Here is a 21,115-nt window from a genome sequence, read left to right as displayed (position 1 = left end):
AGCACACAAAGTGTGAGCAGTAGGAGATGCAGAGATGTTCTGAGACATAGGAGTGTCACTCAGACACGATCCTGCAGAAGAGTAGATCAATCCAGGCACAGTGAATGTCAGAGGATGAGAAAGAGAGGGCACATAGTAAGGCAGTAGACACTACGACAGGACAATCTTTATCCAACAGCAGCACGTAGTGGCAGATGAATCAATGGTATCAACAGAAGCGTCATCAGAAAAAATGATCATGCACGGAAGTTTGCATCATCCAAGAGCAATGACTTCAGTAGACACGCAAGAAGGACCACTGACTCAAGGCACCCAGACAGACATGGCAACCAGATCGAGCAGAGACAGCAATCCAGTTATCAGCATGAAGGAGAATCAGAGATCGTAGCTCTGACATCAGAAGCTGTCGCTAGACCAAGGATCTCCATGCAGAGAAAGTTAGCATCGAGTCCAAGAGCAATGACGTTCAGAGGTCGATCCGAGACAGGAGGACCCTGAATCAGACGTCAATTGAACGATGACAACTCATTTCGAGACAAGCAATCCATGTAAGAGTGAGTAGGACATAATCGGTAGCATCGGACATCATGAAGCTGTTCCCTCAAGACATGGATCCTGGCAGGGAGTTTAGGCACTCAAGTCCACAAGAGCCACATAATTTCAGAGGTGGACCAAGAAAAGGAGGACATCTAGATAGACACTGGACCATGACAAAATGATCGAAGAGCATCATGTTCAGCCAGAAGAGGAATCAGAACGGTAGGACACAACAGAAGCCTTTCAGTCAAGACAATCCAGCAGCGAACAGCAGCACAGACCACAAGAAAGTGAACTCACGAAGGTAGAGAGACAAAGAGAGGAGACAAGAGAAGACAGTCAGAATTGGAAGCAGGACAAACCAGAGGAGAAGAAAACAGGTATCGCTGACAGAGGACTCAGATCGGAGACATCGGACACCATGAGCGCACAAGAAATGATCCATGACGGGACAGTTCTAGGTCAGCCACCAGGAGAATGAACTGTCAGAAGGTGATACCGAAGGAGAGCAATGAGCATCAGCTAGAACGACGCAGACAACCTATCACAAGACACAGGCAATCATGAGTCAGCAGGACAGGAAGATCAGAGATGTAGATCTGACAACAGGAAGCGGTTCATCAAGAAAAAATGATCTCCTAGGAGAAGTTCTACACTCAGACCCAAGGAGCACAGTGAAGTCAGAAGGTCAGAAACTGCAAGAGGAGCACCATGAGCAGTCAAGGACAGCTCCAGACATGAACTCATGACAACCTCACGATCCGGAAGCAGTAGCACAGCATCAGTTTATCAGCATGACAGGAGAATCAGAGATCGAGCATCGGACACTATGGAAGCTGGTCAGCTCAAGACAAATGATCTCCATGACGAGACAGTCTAGCACTCAAGTCCACAAGGGGCCACAGTACTGTTCAGAAGGTCGGTCAGAGAAAAGGAGGAGCCCAACATCAGAGTCAGACTCTGGAACCGTGGACAACTCATTATCCGAGGCAGAGCACAGCAATCCAGTGTAGTAGGCCAGTGACAGTGAGGACATTCAAAGATAGGTGCTTCGGACAACTCATGGAAGGCCTGGTTCCAGCTCAAGGAGCCAACATGGATCCTCCCATGGACAGACAGGAGACAGTTCTAGGCACTCAGAGTCCCACCAAGGGAGCCACAGTGACACTGTTCACAGAAGGTCAGGATCCAGCACCGGACAAAGAGAGGGGAGCCACCATGAGCAGTCAAGGGACAGCTCCAGACACTCTGGAACTCGACATGGACAAACCTCTACTGTATCCGGAGGCAGCAGACACAGGCAATCCAGTGGTAGTCAGGCCAGTGACAGTGAGGGACATGCAAGAGATTCCGGTAGGCATTCTGAGACAACTCATGGAAGGCCTGGTTCCAGCTCAAGAAACCAACATGGATCTGCCCATAGGCAGGCTGGAGACAGTTCTAGGCACTCAGAGTCCCACCAAAGGAGCCACAGTGATACTGTTCACGGAAGGTCAGGATCCAGCACTGGACAAAGAGACGGGAGCCACCATGAGCAGTCAAGAGACAGCTCCAGACATGCTGGAACCAGTCATGGACAAACCTCCACTGTATCTGGAAGCAGTAGGCACAGACAATCCAGTGTTAGTCAGGCCAGTGACAGTGAGGGACATGCAAGAGATTCCGGTAGGCATTCTGAGACAACTCATGGAAGGCCTGGTTCCAGCTCAAGGAGCCAACATGGATCCTCCCATGGACAGACAGGAGACAGTTCTAGGCACTCAGAGTCCCACCAAGGGAGCCACAGTGAATCTGTTCACGGAAGGTCAGGATCCAGGACCGGACAAAGAGACGGGAGCCACCATGAGCAGTCAAGGGACAGCTCCAGACACTCTGGAACTCGACATGGACAAACCTCTACTGTATCCGGAGGCAGCAGACACAGGCAATCCAGTGGTAGTCAGGCCAGTGACAGTGAGGGACATGCAAGAGATTCCGGTAGGCATTCTGAGACAACTCATGGAAGGCCTGGTTCCAGCTCAAGGAGCCAACATGGATCCTCCCATGGACAGGCTGGAGACAGTTCTAGGCACTCAGAGTCCCACCAAAGGAGCCACAGTGATACTGTTCACGGAAGGTCAGGATCCAGCACTGGACAAAGAGAGGGGAGCCACCATGAGCAGTCAAGAGACAGCTCCAGACACGCGGGAACCAGTCATGGACAATCCTCCACTAGATCCGGAAGCAGTAGACACAGACAATCCAGTGTTAGTCAGGCCAGTGACAGTGAGGGACATGCAAGAGATTTCGGTAGGCATTCTGAGACAACTCATGGAAGGCCTGGTTCCAGCTCAAGAAACCAACATGGATCTGCCCATGAACAGGCTGGAGACAGTTCTAGGCACTCAGAGTCCCACCAAAGGAGCCACAGTGATACTGTTCACGGATGGTCAGGATCCAGCACTGGACAAAGAGACGGGAGCCACCATGAGCAGTCAAGAGACAGCTCCAGACATGCTGGAACCAGTCATGGACAAACCTCCACTGTATCCGGAAGCAGTAGGCACAGACAATCCAGTGTTAGTCAGGCCAGTGACAGTGAGGGACATGCAAGAGATTCCGGTAGGCATTCTGAGACAACTCATGGAAGGCCTGGTTCCAGCTCAAGGAGCCAACATGGATCCTCCCATGGACAGACAGGAGACAGTTCTAGGCACTCAGAGTCCCACCAAGGGAGCCACAGTGAATCTGTTCATGGAAGGTCAGGATCCAGGACCGGACAAAGAGACGGGAGCCACCATGAGCAGTCAAGGGACAGCTCCAGACACTCTGGAACTCGACATGGACAAACCTCTACTGTATCCGGAGGCAGCAGACACAGGCAATCCAGTGGTAGTCAGGCCAGTGACAGTGAAGGACATTCAGAAGACTCAGGTAGACAGTCCGTGACAACTCATGGAAGGCCTGGTTCCACCTCAAGAAACCAACATGGATCTGCCCATGGACAGGCTGGAGACAGTTCTAGGCACTCAGAGTCCCACCAAAGGAGCCACAGTGATACTGTTCACGGAAGGTCAGGATCCAGCACTGGACAAAGAGAGGGGAGCCACCATGAGCAGTCAAGAGACCACTCCAGACATGCTGGAACCAGTCATGGACAAACCTCCACTGTATCCGGAAGCAGTAGGCACAGACAATCCAGTGTTAGTCAGGCCAGTGACAGTGAGGGCCATGCAAGAGATTCCGGTAGGCATTCTGAGACAACTCATGGAAGGTCTGGTTCCAGCTCAAGGAACCAACATGGATCTGTCCATGGACAGACAGGAGACAGTTCTAGGCACTCAGAGTCCCACCAAGGGAGCCACAGTGAATCCGTTCACGGAAGGTCAGGATCCAGCACGGGGCAAAGAGAGGGGAGCCACCATGAGCAGTCAAGGGACAGCTCCAGACACTCTGGAACTGGTCATGGAGAAACATCCTCTGGATTTGGAAGCAGCAGACATAGGGAATCCAGAGTTAGTCAATCCAGTGACAGCAAGGGTCATTCAAGAGGTTCAGGTAATCAGACTGTGACCTCCCAAGGAATGTCTGCATTCTACTCAAGCATCCAAAATCATGGTGCAGGCCAAGTTTGGAGACATGGCAGCTATGGCAGTTCCAATTATGACTATGGACAGTTAGGGATTGGACATTCTCCAGCTGAAAATTTCATTCACAATTCCAGTCATATGGAAAACAGGGACAAATCTAAATATAGAGGAGAACTAATGAGATCCAATATAACAGTCCGTAATATACCCCCTGGAACTTATGGCTATTCAAATTATATTCCAAAACAGCTGGGCTTTGGACAGTCATGTAGACACTATTATTATGAATGAGTATTAATAAAATATTAATAAAGTAATTAACCCAAAGTTTAGGATATTATTACAAAGGCATAACTTTGATTCAAGGAAATTTGCATTACCCCTTCAGGGTGTTACCTCTTGTTGTCATTTTTTAAAAATTAGTGACACTATTTTTTTACATTGGTGATAATTTCTTTTTATTCTATAGGAAACTTTGAGCTTTGTGGTTAAGTACTGGTTAATAGAAGAAATAGATATCATGGAGTGTTAAACTTGGAAAACCATGAGTATTGGGGGAGATGTGGTTCAAGGAAGGATTTTTCTTTTGAGAGGTACATATCTGGACCTCTCCAGATTGGTACAGATTAATATTAATCAAAAATATTAAAGAAATCAACAGGGCAAAGTCACTGTTCCATCAAGCAAAGCTGCTATATCAGTCAGAACACCTGCCTCAAGTATCCTTCTTTTGGAACTCTGTATTATTCTGCACTTATTAATCACTTTGGGCATATAGAATATAAGAGTGAACAGTGTGAAAATGGAAAATAAACAATTGATCATATATCATAGTTTGTCTCTTCCATGCTTATTTCTCATAGACCCTAAAAGACTTATCTCCCCATGGTAAGAATGACATCTTTTTCTTCTGTCACTGACAACTGTATGTCCAAATGGCAGATGTATACCATGCAAAGAAATAAGGAGTCCAAGGAAGAAAGAATTTAATCAAATCCTGTATTTTTCTCCAACACAGTCCTTGTTCCATACAATCACCATCAGGATGAAAAAAGGCTTAGCGCCATTATAGACAGCAGCATAATTATTATCAGAACATTAATCCAAGTGACTATATAACCATGTCAAACCAAGGTCAGGAAACAGAATACTGACCATAAGTCCTTCTTACAAAGACATAAAGAGACATTTTCCAAAGGAAACTAATGAGACATGCTGTATTATAGCATGTGAAGATTTTTCCCTTTATAAGGCCAAATAATATTCCACTGTGTGTATATTCCACTTTTGTCTATCTATTCATCTCTTAAAAAGACATTTAGGTTTCTTCCACTTTTGGGCTATTTTGAATAATGCTTCTAAGAGCATGGTTGTGGGTATATATCTTCCACACCCTGTTTTCAATTCTTTTGTTGCTAGATCATAGGGAAATTTCATACTTAATTGAGGAGCTATCATAATTTTTTCCATAGAAGCTATAGCATTTTACATTCCCACCAACAGTGCACAAGGGTTCTGATTTCTCCAGGTCCTCACCAACACCTGGTATTTTTGTTTTCTTGATAGTGACTATCTTAATGAGTATGAAGTGGTATCACAGCATGGTTTTGATTTGCATTTCTCTAATAACTGGGGTGTTGCACACCTGATGTTTTATATATCATCTTTGGGTAACTGTCCATTCAAGACCTTTGCCCATTTTTTAATCAGTTCTTTAATTGCTGATATGTTAATAGGACTTCCCATATTTTGGATACTAGCCCCTTGGGGATATGTAATTTGCAAATTTTTTCCTATAACATACATTGCCTTTTCATTCTTCTCTTTTTAAAAAAATATATTTATTTATTCATCTATTTGGTTGTAAGCCAGGTCTCAGTTATGGCACATGGGATCTTCGATCTTCGCTGTGGTAAGGGGGATCTTTAGTTGCAGCAAGAGAGCTCAGAGTCACAGCCTTTGGGATCTAATTCCCTGCCCAGAGTTTGAACCTGTGCTCCCCACATTGAGACTGCAGAGTCTTAGCCACTGGATTATCAGAGAAGTTGCTTTTCTATCTTTTCATGTACAGAACTTTTTAAGTCTGATGTAGTCCCATTTGTTTAACTTTGGTTTTGAGGCCTGGGCTGAAGGCTGAATTTTATTCTGCTTTGATAGGAAGCTTCTGAAAGATTTTAACCAGTAGAGTGATAACAATATGATTTTTCATTTCAAAAACATCATTTTAACTGCCTGATGGAGGACATGTTTTAGTTGGGATTAAAGGCAAGAATGAAGAATAACAGGAGTCAATACAAAATATTATAGCAGCTGGGATGAGGCCAGAGGCAATAGAGGGGAGTAGGAAATGGTTATAATTGGTATATATTTTAAAAACAGAATCAGTAGAACTTGCTGATGGATTTGTTCTGGAGTATATGAGACAGTGTAGATTCAAGGATAATTCCCAGATCTTTGGGCTTGGAAGGGCTTGGCTGAGCAGTTCTAACTTTGAGTTTCTCATCAAGTTGTAAGTAATAATTAGATGTCATCTGGGGTTTCAATCATCTGAAGGCTCAACTAGACAAAAGATAAAAATACATGTGGTTCATCCATAAAACAGGCTGTCAGTTGGGAGCTGAGCTGGGCCACTGACTAGAGCACCTCTATGTGTCCTCTCCAGCCTGGTAATCCCAAAGTGGTCTGATGTCTTACATACCTGTCTTCCTCAGAGAAAGCATGCCAAGAAAACCAAGTAGAAGCTACATGGTCTTTTCTGAATTACCCTCAGAAATGACATAGAATCACTTCCTCTGTATTCTAGTGGTTACAAGCAAGTCACAAAGGTTGGCTCAAATTCAAGCAGAAGGACCCCCATCTTTCAAAGAGAGAAATGCCAAGCAATTGAAGAACAGTTTTCAAAACCACTACACTTTGTCAACTTTTTCTAGGATAAAAATTTTAAAGGTAAAGAATTTAAGTGAATTCCTCAATTAGAACATAAATATGAGAGATGGATGAGAGGTCAGCTTCCTGGAGTTAAAGGAATATGCAGAAACTTGGAATACAATTAGATAATCGGTGTGGACCCAAATGTGAAATCTAAGGAACTCAAAGAAAGAAGTTAAGACCCAGAGGGATCGGGTGGAGAGGGAGGTGGGAGGGGGGACCGGGATGGGGAATACATGTAAATCCATGGCTAATTCATTTCAATGTATGACAGAAACTACTGTAATGATGTAAAGTAATTAGCCTCCAACTAATAAAAATAAATGGGAAAAAAAAAAAAAAGAAGTTAAGTTTGAATACCATCAGCTTAAAGTCAGGATTCATCCAAGGCAGCACACTGAGTAGGAGAAAACACTTGCAAGTCATACATCTGATAAGGAGTTAATATCCAAAATAGTGTATGAAGAATTCATACAACTTAATAGCAAAAACAAAAGCAAGAACAAAAACTAATTCGTAAAAAACAGACAGATGTCAATACGAGTTTTTTCAAAGAAGACATACAGATGGCCAGCAGATACAAGAAAAGACCCTCAACACAACTAATGAGGAAAATGCAAATAAAAACCACAGTGAGACATCAACTCAGACTTGCTAGAATGGCTATTATCAAAAAGATAAGAGATAACAAGTGTTGGTCAGAATAAGGGGATAAAAAGAACCCTTATGCACTGCTGGTGGAAAAGTAAATCAGTACAGTCACTATGTAAAACAGTGTGGAGGTTCCTCAAAATAGTAAAATTAGAACTATATATAATCCAGATAGTGAAAGACAGGGAAGCCTGGTGTGCTGCAGTCCATGGGGTCACAAAGGGTCAGACACAACTTAGTGACTGAACAACAACAATAATTCAGCAAGTCCACTTTGGGGTATTTATCCAAAGAAAACAAAAACAGTAACTCAAAAAGATATACTCAATATGAATCCACATATTCACTGCAGCATTACTTATAATAACCATGATCTGGAAACAACCTGAAAGTCCATCTGTAGATAAATGGATACAGAAAATGTGGCACACATACACACAATGGAATATTATTCAGCCACTAAAGGAATGAAATCTTGACATCAGCAACAACATGGATGGACCTTGAGGGCATTATGCTAAGGGAAATAAGTCAGACAGAGGAAAACAAATACCACATAATCTCACTTACAGGTGGGATATAAAAGAAATAAACAAATGGAAAAAAGAGAAAACAAGTTCACAGATATAGAGAACAGACTGGTGGTTGGTGGAGGTTTCAGGGTGGTCGAAATGGGTACTAGATGACAAAACTTACATACTTTCAGTTGTAAAATAAATAAGTCAAGGGGACATAATGCACAGTATAGTGGCTATAGTTAATAATATTGTGTTGCATATTTGAAAGTACTAAAAGAGTAAATCTTAAAAGTTCCCATCACAAGAAAAAAATTAACTATATATGGTGATGGATGTTAAGCAGACTTATTGAAGTAAACATTTTGCAATGTATACAAAATACTGAATTATGTTGTAAATCTGAAACTAACATAATGTTACATGTCAATACGTAAATTAAAAAAAATTCATCCACAGCTAGCAACATTCTACTTCACTGGTAGTAACCTTCTGTAAGTTGACCTTACTCAAAATATTGAATTACAATGTTATTTTTTCTACCATATAAAAAGAGAGTGGAACTTTATTGATTTCTCACTACACATCACCTTACTCACAATATAGTAAATAAAAAAATTATAATTTACCCTTTACAAATTATAAAACTGATGAGCAAAGACATCAACAATAATTTACCTACAGGTATGGACTGAATGATAAAGCCTCGAAGCCTAGGCCCCTTCTACTACAACATAAGGACTAGCACAGTTTCTGACACACAATGGATCCAGATTAAGCAAGTTTCCTTTCCTGTTTTCCTCTAAAAATACAGCTTATAGCTCCACTTTTAGAGTCTAAAAAGAGAGGGCAAATTTTCACATTCACTCAGCATTGTCTTTTTCCTTCCTTGGTAGTAAAGCTTTAGTAGAAAATCAGTGGAACCTAAAATTCTCAAAATGAAAGCTTATCATAATCCAAGCAGAGTCTCTTCTTGATTCTAGAAAACTATACCATTAAAATGTACAAAAACATCAATCATTGACTAATGGTGCCATTTCAGGTTCTAAGCAGTTAAAAAATCATACCACCAAGATGACCACTTACTGCTAAGATGTTAGCATTCAGGGGACTAGGAGACATGAGAAGAAAATGAGTAAATTACAATCATATCATATGCTATTACCAAAGTGACAACTCTTGGCAAAAAGATTGCAGTTTTAATTTAACAAAAGACTTATCTACATAGCTTCATATGAAAATAGTCCCTAGCTCTTTGTGGGCCCATATAGCCATCAATTTTCATTGCTCTTCCCTTCCAAAAATTTGTTCCTCTTCTCAGCACCCCTCCCAACCTGTCATGTGAGGGAAGGCTGGGATAAGTACATGTCAATGAATGTCTGGCTCTAGACAAACACATTTCCACACATCTACAAACAGAAAGCTGAGAATAAGGATTAGACTAATCAGAATTCAGATATAGGGTTATCGTTACCATCTTTCTAAAGTCCATATATATGTGTTAGTATACTGTATTGGTCTTTATCTTTCTGGCTTACTTCGCTCTGTATAATGGGCTCCAGTTTCATCCATCTCATTAGAACTGATTCAAATGAATTCTTTTTAATGGCTGAGTAATATTCCATGGTGTATATGGTGGGATGTTTCAGGAGAACAGCATTGAAACATGTATATTATCTAGGGTGAAACGGATAACCAGCTCAGGTTGGGTACATGAGACAAGTGCTCGGGCCTGGTGCACTGGGAAGACCCAGAGGGATTGGGTGGAGAGGGAGGTGGGAGGGGGGACTGGGATGGGGAATACATGTAAATCCATGGCTAATTCATATCAATGTATAACAAAAACTACTGTAATGATGTAAAGTAATTAGCCTCCAACTAATAAAAATTAAAAAAAAAAAAAAGAATTCAGATAATATGGGTTGTTGGTTGGCTCTTGACGAACATTACTTCATTCTTTCATCAGGAGGATTCAAGGAAATTATTAACAATTTAATTGTTAGTCTCTATACTAAATGTTAGAGTTACAAAAATGAGACAGATTTGTTCCTTTAAGAAATCACTAACAATGGAGGAAAGTCATAATAGCATGGCAAGGAGATTTTAAAAGATACTATTACCAAAGTAATTAGCCTCCAACTAATAAAAATAAATGAAAAAAATTAAAAGATACTATTAATATGCAGTGGTGGTTAAAAGTAAAGGTGCTAGCTAACTGTATTTACTGGTAAGGAAGACCTGATTCAGATAAAACTTTTGAATTTAGAAGAAATGTGCACTGAATCTCTACAAATGCCTGGAAATGTGCCATGATGACTTAGATGGGAGAGTACTGCAGGGGAGTTAACCATCCTGTTCAGAATCCCAAAGATTAAATACATAAATAAATAAAGGTGCAGTAAAGGAAGCGACAGTAGCTCGGCATAGCTAAGATATAAGATGGATGTTGGGAAATGGCATTAGGTGATTCTGGAAACCTAGGAAACAGATCAAAAGGCTCCTGGTAAACCATCATAAAGGATTTAGTCTCCACAGTCTGATAGGAAGAGCCAACAAAGAGTTTTAATAGAAAATACAGTTACAGTTGCATTTTGAAAGATCATTTGGTGGCAAGACATGAAAGTAGCAAGAAGACTAGTTAGGAGATCATTGCAAATCTAGGCAAAATTATGTTAGGAGTCAGTAACAGTAAAACAGAACTGAATATCAAAGACATGACTGAGACAAAACAAATATGATTTGGGGATACACTGAATGCGGTGATTGTGCAAGAGTAAAGTCTCAGAAACTCTACCAAATTTCTGGCTTGGATTTCTAAGTAAATGGAGCATATCAGAGGTGAAAAACAATACCTTAATAGATGAATGTACTTTACTAGGAACTTTCTAACAGTTTTAAAGTTGAATCACATCCCAACCAGAGGTTTTACTAGTCACCTAAGGGCCAAATCTGGGCTACAGATGTGTTTTATTTGGCCTGCACCATTTTAGCTCGAATATTCTGAATCTGATTTAGCTGAATGATTCCACATAAAAACATGAATAACTGCCTTCCTTCTTTTATTTTTAATTGGAGAATAATTGCTTTATAAGTGTTGACTTCTGCTGTTCAATAACTCAAATCAGCCATGAGTGTGTGTGTATATATATATATACTTGCATATATCCCCTCCCTCTTGAGCCACCTTCCCACTGCCCACCCCCTAATCCCTCTAGTTCATCACAGAGTTCATCACAGCCAGGCTGGGCTCCCTGGGTTATATAGCAGCTTCTCACTAGCTACCCACTTTACACATGGTAGTATATACATATGTCAATGCTATTTTCTCAATTCATCCCACCTTCTCCTCCCCACACTGTGTACAAAAATCTGTTCTCTATGTGAGGATCTCTATTCCTGCCCTACAAATAGGTTCATCAGTACCATTTTTCTAGATTCCATATATATGCGTTAATATACGATATGTGTTTTCTCTTTCTGACTTACTTCACTCTGTATAACGGGCTGTATGTTCATTCACTTCAGTTCAGCTGACTCATATTCGTTCTTTTTTATGGTTGAGTAATATTCCATTGTGTATATATACCATATCTTCTTTATCCATCTGTCTATGGACACAGAGGTTGTTACCATGTCATGGCTACCATAAATAGTGTGGAAATGAACATTGGCATATATGTGTCTTTTTGAATTATGGTTTTCTCAGGGTATATACCCAGAACTGGGATTGCTGGGCCATATGGTAGTTTTACTCCTAGTTTTTTTTTTAAGGAATATCCATACTGTTCTCCATAGTGGTTGTATCAATTCACATTCCCACAAACAGTGCCAAAGGGATCCCTTTTCTCCACATCCTCTCTAGAATATGGCAACCTACATACAAATCAGAGAAACAGTCTTTCATCACACCAGCTAACCACCCTGCAAACTGTTAGCAACCCATGAGTCAACAAGATTCAGATGCCCTTTCATCATAAGGACAGACCCTGCCACCACTCCCCTGAGGGCCTCAGTCACCTCATAAATTTCCAGCAATGTGGCTAGAGTCATCAAGTGCCAAAAGCTTCTGAGAAGGGACTTCCCAGGTGGGTCAGTGGTAAAGAATCCACTTGCCAATGCAGAAGACATAGGAGATATGAGTTCAATCCCTGGGTCAGGAGGAGCCCCTGGAGCAGGAAATGGCAACCTATTCCAATATTCTTGCCTGGAAAATTCCATGGACAGAGGAGACTGGCAGACCACAGCCCATGAGTCACAAAAAGTCAACATAACTGAGTGCACACAGACACAAATAGAGGAGAAATTAAGAGGAGTGAATGCTGAAAACAACAACAACAACAAAAATAACACATGGACTTTTTTTGTCCTTTTATTATGCTTCAGGGAGTGTTTAACATAGGCAACATTTCCCTTAATATCTTCCCTAACTAGTAATGCATTCTTCTTCAAAGAATTCCAAAGTAAAAAACATTTGGGAAATCCTGGTTAGACAAGGGTCTTAGGTGAAGCAGAGCTTCTCAGAGTCAGAGTCTTTCATGGTTTTACTGCACATGGTGCCTCCAAGAGAACAGTGTGTGCCTTTCCCTAAGGGTCCCAAATACTGTAGTTTAGCTGGTGGTTCAGATGATAAAGAATCTGTCTGCAATGCAGGAGACCTGGGTTCAATCCCTGGGTCAGGAAAATCCCCTGGAGAAGGGAATGGCAACCCACTTCATTATCATTGCCTTGGAAATCCCAAGGCAATAGGAGCCTAGTGGGCTACATTCCATAAGATCATAAAGTCCATGACCTCAGAGGAAGTCACAGAAAGGATATAAGTGATGGCATTTCAGGCAGATCTCACAGTATATACAGGAGAACTTGTTGGACGACAATATATGCAGCAGAAAAAATAGCATATGCAATGACACGAGATCAAGAGTGAGGGTATGATCAAGAATAGTTTTAACATTCAAAAGGACAATCCCATAAGAGGCAGTGGTAGGAGAGGAAGCTAAAAAAGTGATTCCTATCCAATTTCAAGGAGGCCTATGGGTCCAAATTTCAAATTATTTGAAATTATTCAAATAATTTGAAATTATTCTACGGGCAAAAGAGAGACACCAGGAGCTTTAAAGCAGGAAAATGACATGATAAGTTTTGTTTATAGGAAGATGAACTGGGGAGCAATATAGAAGGGGTAGCAGGGAGATATCCAGGTAGCAGAGAAAAACTGATTGCAAAGCTGCTGTAAAGGTCAGGATGCAAGGTGACCAGGGTCAAAATAAAATTAGCTGTGCTGAAGACAGAGGAGAGCTGGGTCCAGGAGAAAAGTCTGAGGTAGGACTAACAGGATAGGATGTGGTGGTTATCTGAAGATGCAGGTTAAAAAAAAGGTGAGAAATGAAGAATGACTATAGAAGTTCATAGCCTGAGACACTAGATGATGATGATGTTATTGATATGACAAAAGACAACAGGAGAAAAGATACTTCTCATTATATATTATAAGGAATCAGTTTGAACCTCTTAGGTTTGAAATAACAGGGACATCTAAGCACCAAGTGGAGAATGAATCATTCAATTCAGTTCAGTTCAGTCGCTCAGTCCTGTCTGACTCTGCAATGAATCGCAGCATGCCAGGCCTCCCTGTCCATCACCAACTGCCAGAGTTTACTCAAACTCATGTCCATTGAGTTGGTGATGCCATCCAGCCATCTCATCCTATGTCGTCCCCTTCTCCTCCTGTCCCCAATCCATCCAAGCATCAGGGTCTTTTCCAATTAGTCAACTCTTCACATGAGGTGACCAAAGTATTGAAGTTTCAGCTTCCGCATCAGTCCTTCCAATGAACACCCAGGACTCATCTCCTTTAGGACGGACTGGTTGGATCTCCTTGCAGTCCAAGGGACTCTCAAGCGTCCTGCAACATCACAGTTCAAAAGCATCAATTTTTCAGGGCTCGGCTTTCTTCACAGTCCAACTCTCACATCCATACATAACTGCTGGAAAAACCATATCCTTGACTAGACGGACCTTTGTTGGCAAAGTAATGTCTCTGCTTTTTAATATGCTATCTAGGTTGGTCATAACTTTCCTTCCAAGGAGTAAGCGTCTTTTAATTTCATGGCTGTAGTCACCATCTGCAGTGATTTTGAAGCCCAAAAAATAAAGTCTGACACTGTTTCCACTGTCTCCCCATCTATTTCCCATGAGATGATGGGACCAGGTGCCATGATCTTAGTTTTCTGAATGTTTAGCTTTAAGCCAACTTTTTCACGCTCCTCTTTCACTTTCATCAAGAGGCTTTTTAGTTCCTCTTCACTTTCTGCCATAAGGGTGGTGTCATCTGCATATCTGAGGTTATTGATATTTCTCTCGGCAATCTTGATTCCAGCTTGTGCTTCTTCCAGCCCAGTGTTTCTCATGATGTACTCTGCATAGAAGTTAAATAATCAGAATGACAATATACAGTCTTGACGTACTCCTTTTCCTATTTGAAACCAGTCTGTTGTTCCATGTCCAGTTCTAACTGTTGCTTCCTGACCTGCATATAGGTTTCTCAAGAGGCAGGTCAGGTGGTCTGGTATGCCCATCTCTTTCAGAATTTTCCACAGTTTATTGTGATCCACACAGTCGAAGGCTTTGGCATAGTCAATAAAGCAGAAATAGATGTTTTTTCTGGAACTCTCTTGCTTTTTCGATGATCCAGTGGATGTTGGCAATTTGATCTCTGGTTCCTCTGCCTTTTCTAAAACCAGCTTGAATCATCAGGCAGTGAGAAACAATGGTCTAGAAAAATTAAGTGCAAGGCTGAATGTGTCCCCAAAGAGTTAGTGGTGTTTTTATAGCAGTAAAAACACTACATATGGTCTATGTCTAATATTCCAGGGTAATAACAATGATAAAACAGAGAAAAATAGACCCTCCTTCCAACTCACGATGATATAACTAAATTTTCCCACCCACAAGGTCCTCTCTGTTCCATTTACCACAGTACTTCAAAGTGAAAAAAGTGAAAGTCACTCAGTCATTGTCTGACTCTTTGTGACCCCATGGACTGTAGCCTGCCAGGCTCCTCTGTCCACGGAATTCTCCAGGCAAGAGTACTGGAGTGGGTTGCCACTGCCTTCTCCAGGGGAGTTTCCTAACCCAGGGACTGAACCCAGGTCTCCTGCATTGCAGGCAGATTCTTTACTGTATGAGCGTAGGGAAAGAGAGAGAAATAGAAAGTGAAAGTCGCTCAGTCACCTCTGACTCTTTACAACCCCATGGACTACACAGTCTGTGGAATTTTTCAGGCCAGAACACTGGAGTAGGCAGCCTTTCCCTTCTCCAGGGCATCTGCCCAATCCAGGAATCTAACTGGAGTCTCCTGCATTGCAGGCAGATTACCAAGGTAGCCCCGAGAGAAATAGACCCTCCTCCCAACTCAGGATGACATAACTAAATTTTTCCACATACAATGTCCTTTCTGTCCTATTTAACACAGAGCTTCAAAGACTACTATCAGTGACTCACTAATCCCATAAGCAGGTTTCTTCAATACTCAGAGATGGAATTCACAGTAACCAACCAGGTCACATGGAATCCTAGCTGAGCATACTCTTTTACACTATTGACATCTCTTGGACCTCTTCCACATGCATTCTTTCATTCTCAGTCCAAGGATCACTACTCTTCAGCAAATTACATCAAGCATTTTTGTTAAATCACAATGGCAGACACAAGAATGTATAAGTGATGATAGGTGTATACAAGGAATGTGTGATTTCCAAAGAAATCTTTCTGTAAAAATGTCTTGTATATTGCACTAGTACTAATCTAAATCTGGAAGTTGTGAATATTAGCAGAAATGAGCACTAAAGAAGCTATGAGGGGCTTCTCTGGTGGTCCAGTGGTTAAGAATCCACCTGCCAATGCAAGGGACATGAATTCAATCTCTGGTTTGGGAAGATCCCACATGCCATGAGGCAACTAAGCCCAAATATATATTTCACCATATGAATCAGACCATCTCATAAAGGATGAGTCCTCCTAAGTATGAAGTTTTAGCTGCTATAAAATGGCCACTCTCCTGAACTTCAGCAACCTGCCAACTCCTTCAGGCCATATCCTGCCAACTCATTCTGCACCCTGACAACTCCTTAGGCAAACTATGTAAGAAAAAAATGTATATATGTAAGAAAAAATGTATACAACTATTCCTACTTAATATTACCCAAGGTGGAAATCTAGGAATGTGCTCTAAGGCATAATACCACTGGAAGCTTGGCTTTTTATTCCCTTTATTTTAGGCTCTGTATTAGCATGACATTTTGTATAGAGAGGAAACTGAAGACAGAAATGAGCCTTTTTTTGAGATTACCCCTTACTCTCCTTGCAGAGCTGTACTATACAGCCCTAAGACATGTGAGGCCAAAAGACAGTCAGCATCACTGGTAGTCTCTGCTGTCTTCAGAGTGTGTGTTTGTGCTCAGTTGCTGACTCTTTTGTGACCCCATGATGTTTTCCAGGCAAGAATATACTGGGGTGGGTTTCCATTTCCTCCTCCAGGGGATCTTCCTGACCCAGGGATCAAACCAACATCTCTTGTGTCTTCTGTATTCTTTAAAGTGGTAAAGAATCCACTGTCTTCCAGGGCTTTATCTAAATATCATAAGCTCTTACTGTGGATCAGATGAGTCAAACCGCCTCCTGCACAGTTGAATCTAAAGATGCAAGAAACTGGGAGGAGCCAAGATGGCGGAGGAATAGGATGGGGAGACCACTTTCTCCCCAACAAATTCATCGAAAGAACAATTGAATGCAGAGCAAACTTCACAAAACAACTTCTGATCGCTAGCTGAGGTCATCAGGCGCCCAGAAAAGCAGTCCATTGTCTTCGAAAGGAGGTAGGACAAAATAAAAAAGATAAAAAGAGACAAAAGAGCTAAGGACAGAGATCCGTCCCGAGAAGGGAGTTGTAATAGAGGAAGTTTCCAAACACCAGGAGACCCTCGCACTGGCGGGTCTGGGGGAAGTTTTTGAATCTCAGGGGCAACCTGACTGGGAGGGGAAGAATAAATAAAACCCACAGATTAGGTGCCTAAAAACAACTCCCAGCAGAAAAGTACCCCAGATGCCCGCATCCCGCCACCAGCAAGTGGGGGCGGAACGGAGAAGAGCGGGCAGCATTGCTTAGCGTAAGGACTGGACCTGAGTGCCCTGAGGACAATTGGAGGGAGCTTTTATGAGTTACCAACTTAAACTGTGGGATAGCAAGAGAGAGAGAGAGAAAGAGAGAGAGAGAGAGAGAGAGAGAGAGAGAGAGAGAGAGAGAAAATTAACCGGCCCGAACACACTGCTGGTCGTTCGCAGAACAAAGGGTCTGAGCAAGTCCAGAGAAGAGCTCGCAGGCTGCGGACCGGCCCAGCCCCACCGGAGGCAGGGGCCAGGGGGGAGGGGAAAGGGGCAGGCTCGGCCCCAAGGACCGCATCCCGTACCACACAGCAAATAGGCCTCTAGTTTCTAATCAAAGACCTCCTGAGATTCTGGATGGGCGACATCCGCCGGGAGGGTCCCGGCTAAACACAGGGCGCACGCACCCAACCGGTGCAGGCGGGGACTGGGGCTGGGGACACGGAGGAGGGAGGGCGCACGCACCCGATCAGAGCGGGCAGAAACTGAGACTGGGACCACGGAGGGGAGAAGGAGCGCTGCAGCCGGGGAGAGTGCGCCCGTCAAGCTCCTGGCTGCCTGAGCTGCTCGGGCCTGGTAAGGCACAAACACAGGCGCAGCTTTTTGTTCCGCGCTTTTGTGGAACACCCAAGGGCTGGAACCGCGCGCAGCACAGGGCACGCTCCATATAGAGCAGCCGGGAGCCTGAGCAGCACAGAGAGGAAAGCAGCACCAGCCTCTCCCCGCAGCGCGACGGACATAACTAGCAACCTGAATGAGACCACCTCCGCCCGCCTGTGTCAGGGCGGAAATTAGGCACTGAAGAGACCGGCAAACAGAATCCAAATAAACAAAGGGAACCACTTCAGAAGGGACCGGTGCAACAGATTAAAATCCCTGTAGATAACACTGACTACACCAGAAGGGGCCTGTAGATATCAAGAAGTGTAAGCTGGAACGAGGAGCTATCTGAAACTGAACTGAACCCACACTGACCGCAACAGCTCCAGAGAAATTCCTAGATATATTTTTACTTTTTTTTTTTTAACTAAAAAAAATTTATTTTTCTTTTTTTTATTTTTTCTCTTTTATTTTCTTTTAAAATTCCCTATTACTCCCCCATTACTCCTTAACTTTCATTTTCATAGATTTTTATGATTTTTATTAATTAGGAAAACAATTTTTTCTTGTTTTTTTTCTTTTTCTCTTCTTTTTTCTATTTTTACTTTTCTCTTATTTCCTTTTAAAGTCCTCTATTACTCATCTACTACTTAATTTTCATTTTCATTGCACTATAACCTTGGGAAAAAAAAAGAGAAGCCCTATTTTTAAACTGAACTTCATATATATTTCTAAAATTTTTTTGTGTTTTGGTTTTTGTTTTTAATATTGTATTTTTAAGAGTCTAACCTCTACTCTAGATTTTTAATCTTTGTTTTTCAGTATATGATATAAATTGTGGACATTTAAGAATCCAATATTCAGTTCCCATTTTCATTCAGGAGTGTGTTGATTACTCTCTCCCAATCTTGACTCCCCGTTCTCTACCTCAGAACACCTCTATTTCCTCCCTTCCCTGTCTCTTCCCAATCCAATTCTGTGAATCTTTGGGGGTGTCTGGGCTATGGAGAACACTCTGGGAACAGACAACTGCGTAGATCTGTCTCTCTCCTCTTGAGTCCCCCTTTTTCTCCTCCTGCTCATCTTTATCTGCCTCCTCCCTCTCCTCTTCTTCATGTAACTCTGTGAACCTCTCTGAGTGTCCCTCGCAGGGGAGATCTTTTCACCATTAACCTAGAAGTTTTATTATCGGTGCTGTATAGTTGGAGAAGTCTTGAGACTACTGGAAGAATAAAACTGAAATCCAGAGGCAGGAGACTTAAGCCCAAAACCTGAGAACACCAGAAAACTCCTGACTACACGGAACATCAAGTAATAAGAGACCATCCAAAAGCCTCCATACATACACTGAAACCAACCACCACCCAAGAGCCAATAAGTTTTAGAGCAAGACATACCATGAAAATTCTCCAACAACGCAGGAACATAGCCCTGAGCGACAACTTACAGGCTGCCCAGGGTCACACCTAACACATAGACCCATCTCAAAACTCATTACTGGGCACTCCATTACACTCCAGAGAGGAAATCTAGTTCCATGCACCAGAACACTGACACAAGCTTCCCTAACCAGGAAACCTTGACAAGCCAATTGTCCAACCCCACCCACTGGGTAAAACCTCCACAATAAAAAGGAAACACAGACCTCCAGAATACAAAAAGCCCACTCCAGACACAGCAATCTAAACAAGATGAAAAGGCAGAGAAATACCCAACAGGTAAAGGAACATGAAAAATGCCCACCAAGTCAAACAAAAGAGGAGGAGATAGGGAATCTACCTGAAAAAGAATTTAGAATAATGATAAGAAAAATGGTCCAAAATCTTGAAAACAAAATGGAGTTACAGATAAATAGCCTGGAGACAAAGATTGAGGAGATGCAAGAAATGTTTAATAAAGACCTAGAAGAAATAAAAAAGAGTCAATTAAAAATGAATAATGCAATAAATGAGATCAAAAACACTCTGGAGGGAACCAAGAGTAGAATAACGGAGACAGAAGATAGGATAAGTGAGGTAGAAGATAAAATGGTGGAAATAAATGAAGTAGAGAGGAAAAAAGAAAAAAGAATCAAAAGAAATGAGGACAACCTCAGGGACCTCTGGGACAACGTGAAACGCCCCAACATTCGAATCAGAGGAGACCCAGAAGAAGAAGACAAAAAGAAAGGCCATGAGAAAATACTCGAGGAGATAATACCTGAAAACTTCCCTAAAATGGGGAAGGAAATAGCCACCCAAGTCCAAGAAACCCAGAGAGTCCCAAACAGGATAAACCCAAGGCAAAACACCCCAAGACACATATTAATCAAATTAACAAAGGTCAAACAGAAAGAACAAATATTAAATGCAGCAAGGGAGAAACAACAAATAACACACAAAGGGATTCCCATAAGGATAACAGCTGATCTATCAATAGAAACCCTCCAGGCCAGAAGGGAATGGCAGGACGTACTTAAAGTAATGGAAGAGAATAACCTACAACCTAGATTACTGTACCCAGCAAGGATCTCATTCAGATATGAAGGAGAATTCAAAAGCTTTACAGACAAGCAAAAGCTGAGAGAATTCAGCACCACCAAACCAGCTCTTCAACAAATGCTAAAGGATCTTCTCTAGACAGGAAATGCAGAAAGGTTGTGTAAACGTGAACCCAAAACAAGAAAGTAAATGGCAATGGGACCACACCTATCAATAATAACCTTAAATGTAAATGGGTTGAATGCCCCAACCCAGACAAAGACTGGCTAAATGGATACAAAAACAAGACCCCTATATATGCTGTCTGCAAGAGACCCACCTCAAAACAAGAGACACATACAGACTAAAAGTGAAGGGCTGGAAAAAAATATTTCACGCAAACGGAGACCAAAAGAAAGCAGGAGTTGCAATACTCATATCAGATAAAATAGTCTTTCAAATAAACAATGTGAAAAGAGACAAAGAAGGACACTACATAATGATCAAAGGAGCAATCCAAGTAGAAGATATAATAATTATAAATATATATGCACCCAACATAGGAGAATTGCAATATGTACAGCAAATGCTAACAAGTATGGAAGAGGAAATTAATAGTAACACAATAATAGTGAGAGACTTTAATACCCCACTCACAACTATGGATAGATCAACTAAATAGATAATTAACAAGGAA

At 42.0% G+C, this 21,115-nt stretch overlaps 1 long non-coding RNA gene across 1 annotated transcript in view; it reads right to left on the bottom strand.

Moving 5' to 3' along the window:
- The window catches only part of LOC139035131 (uncharacterized), a 132,471-nt gene that overhangs the window by 2,675 nt on the left and 108,681 nt on the right, over nt 1–21,115 (bottom strand). The window lies entirely within an intron of this gene.

This window comes from Odocoileus virginianus, chromosome 5 (genome assembly GCF_023699985.2).
Source record: "Odocoileus virginianus isolate 20LAN1187 ecotype Illinois chromosome 5, Ovbor_1.2, whole genome shotgun sequence".
NCBI lineage: Eukaryota > Metazoa > Chordata > Mammalia > Artiodactyla > Cervidae > Odocoileus > Odocoileus virginianus.
This window is presented reverse-complemented; position numbering and strand designations above follow the sequence as displayed.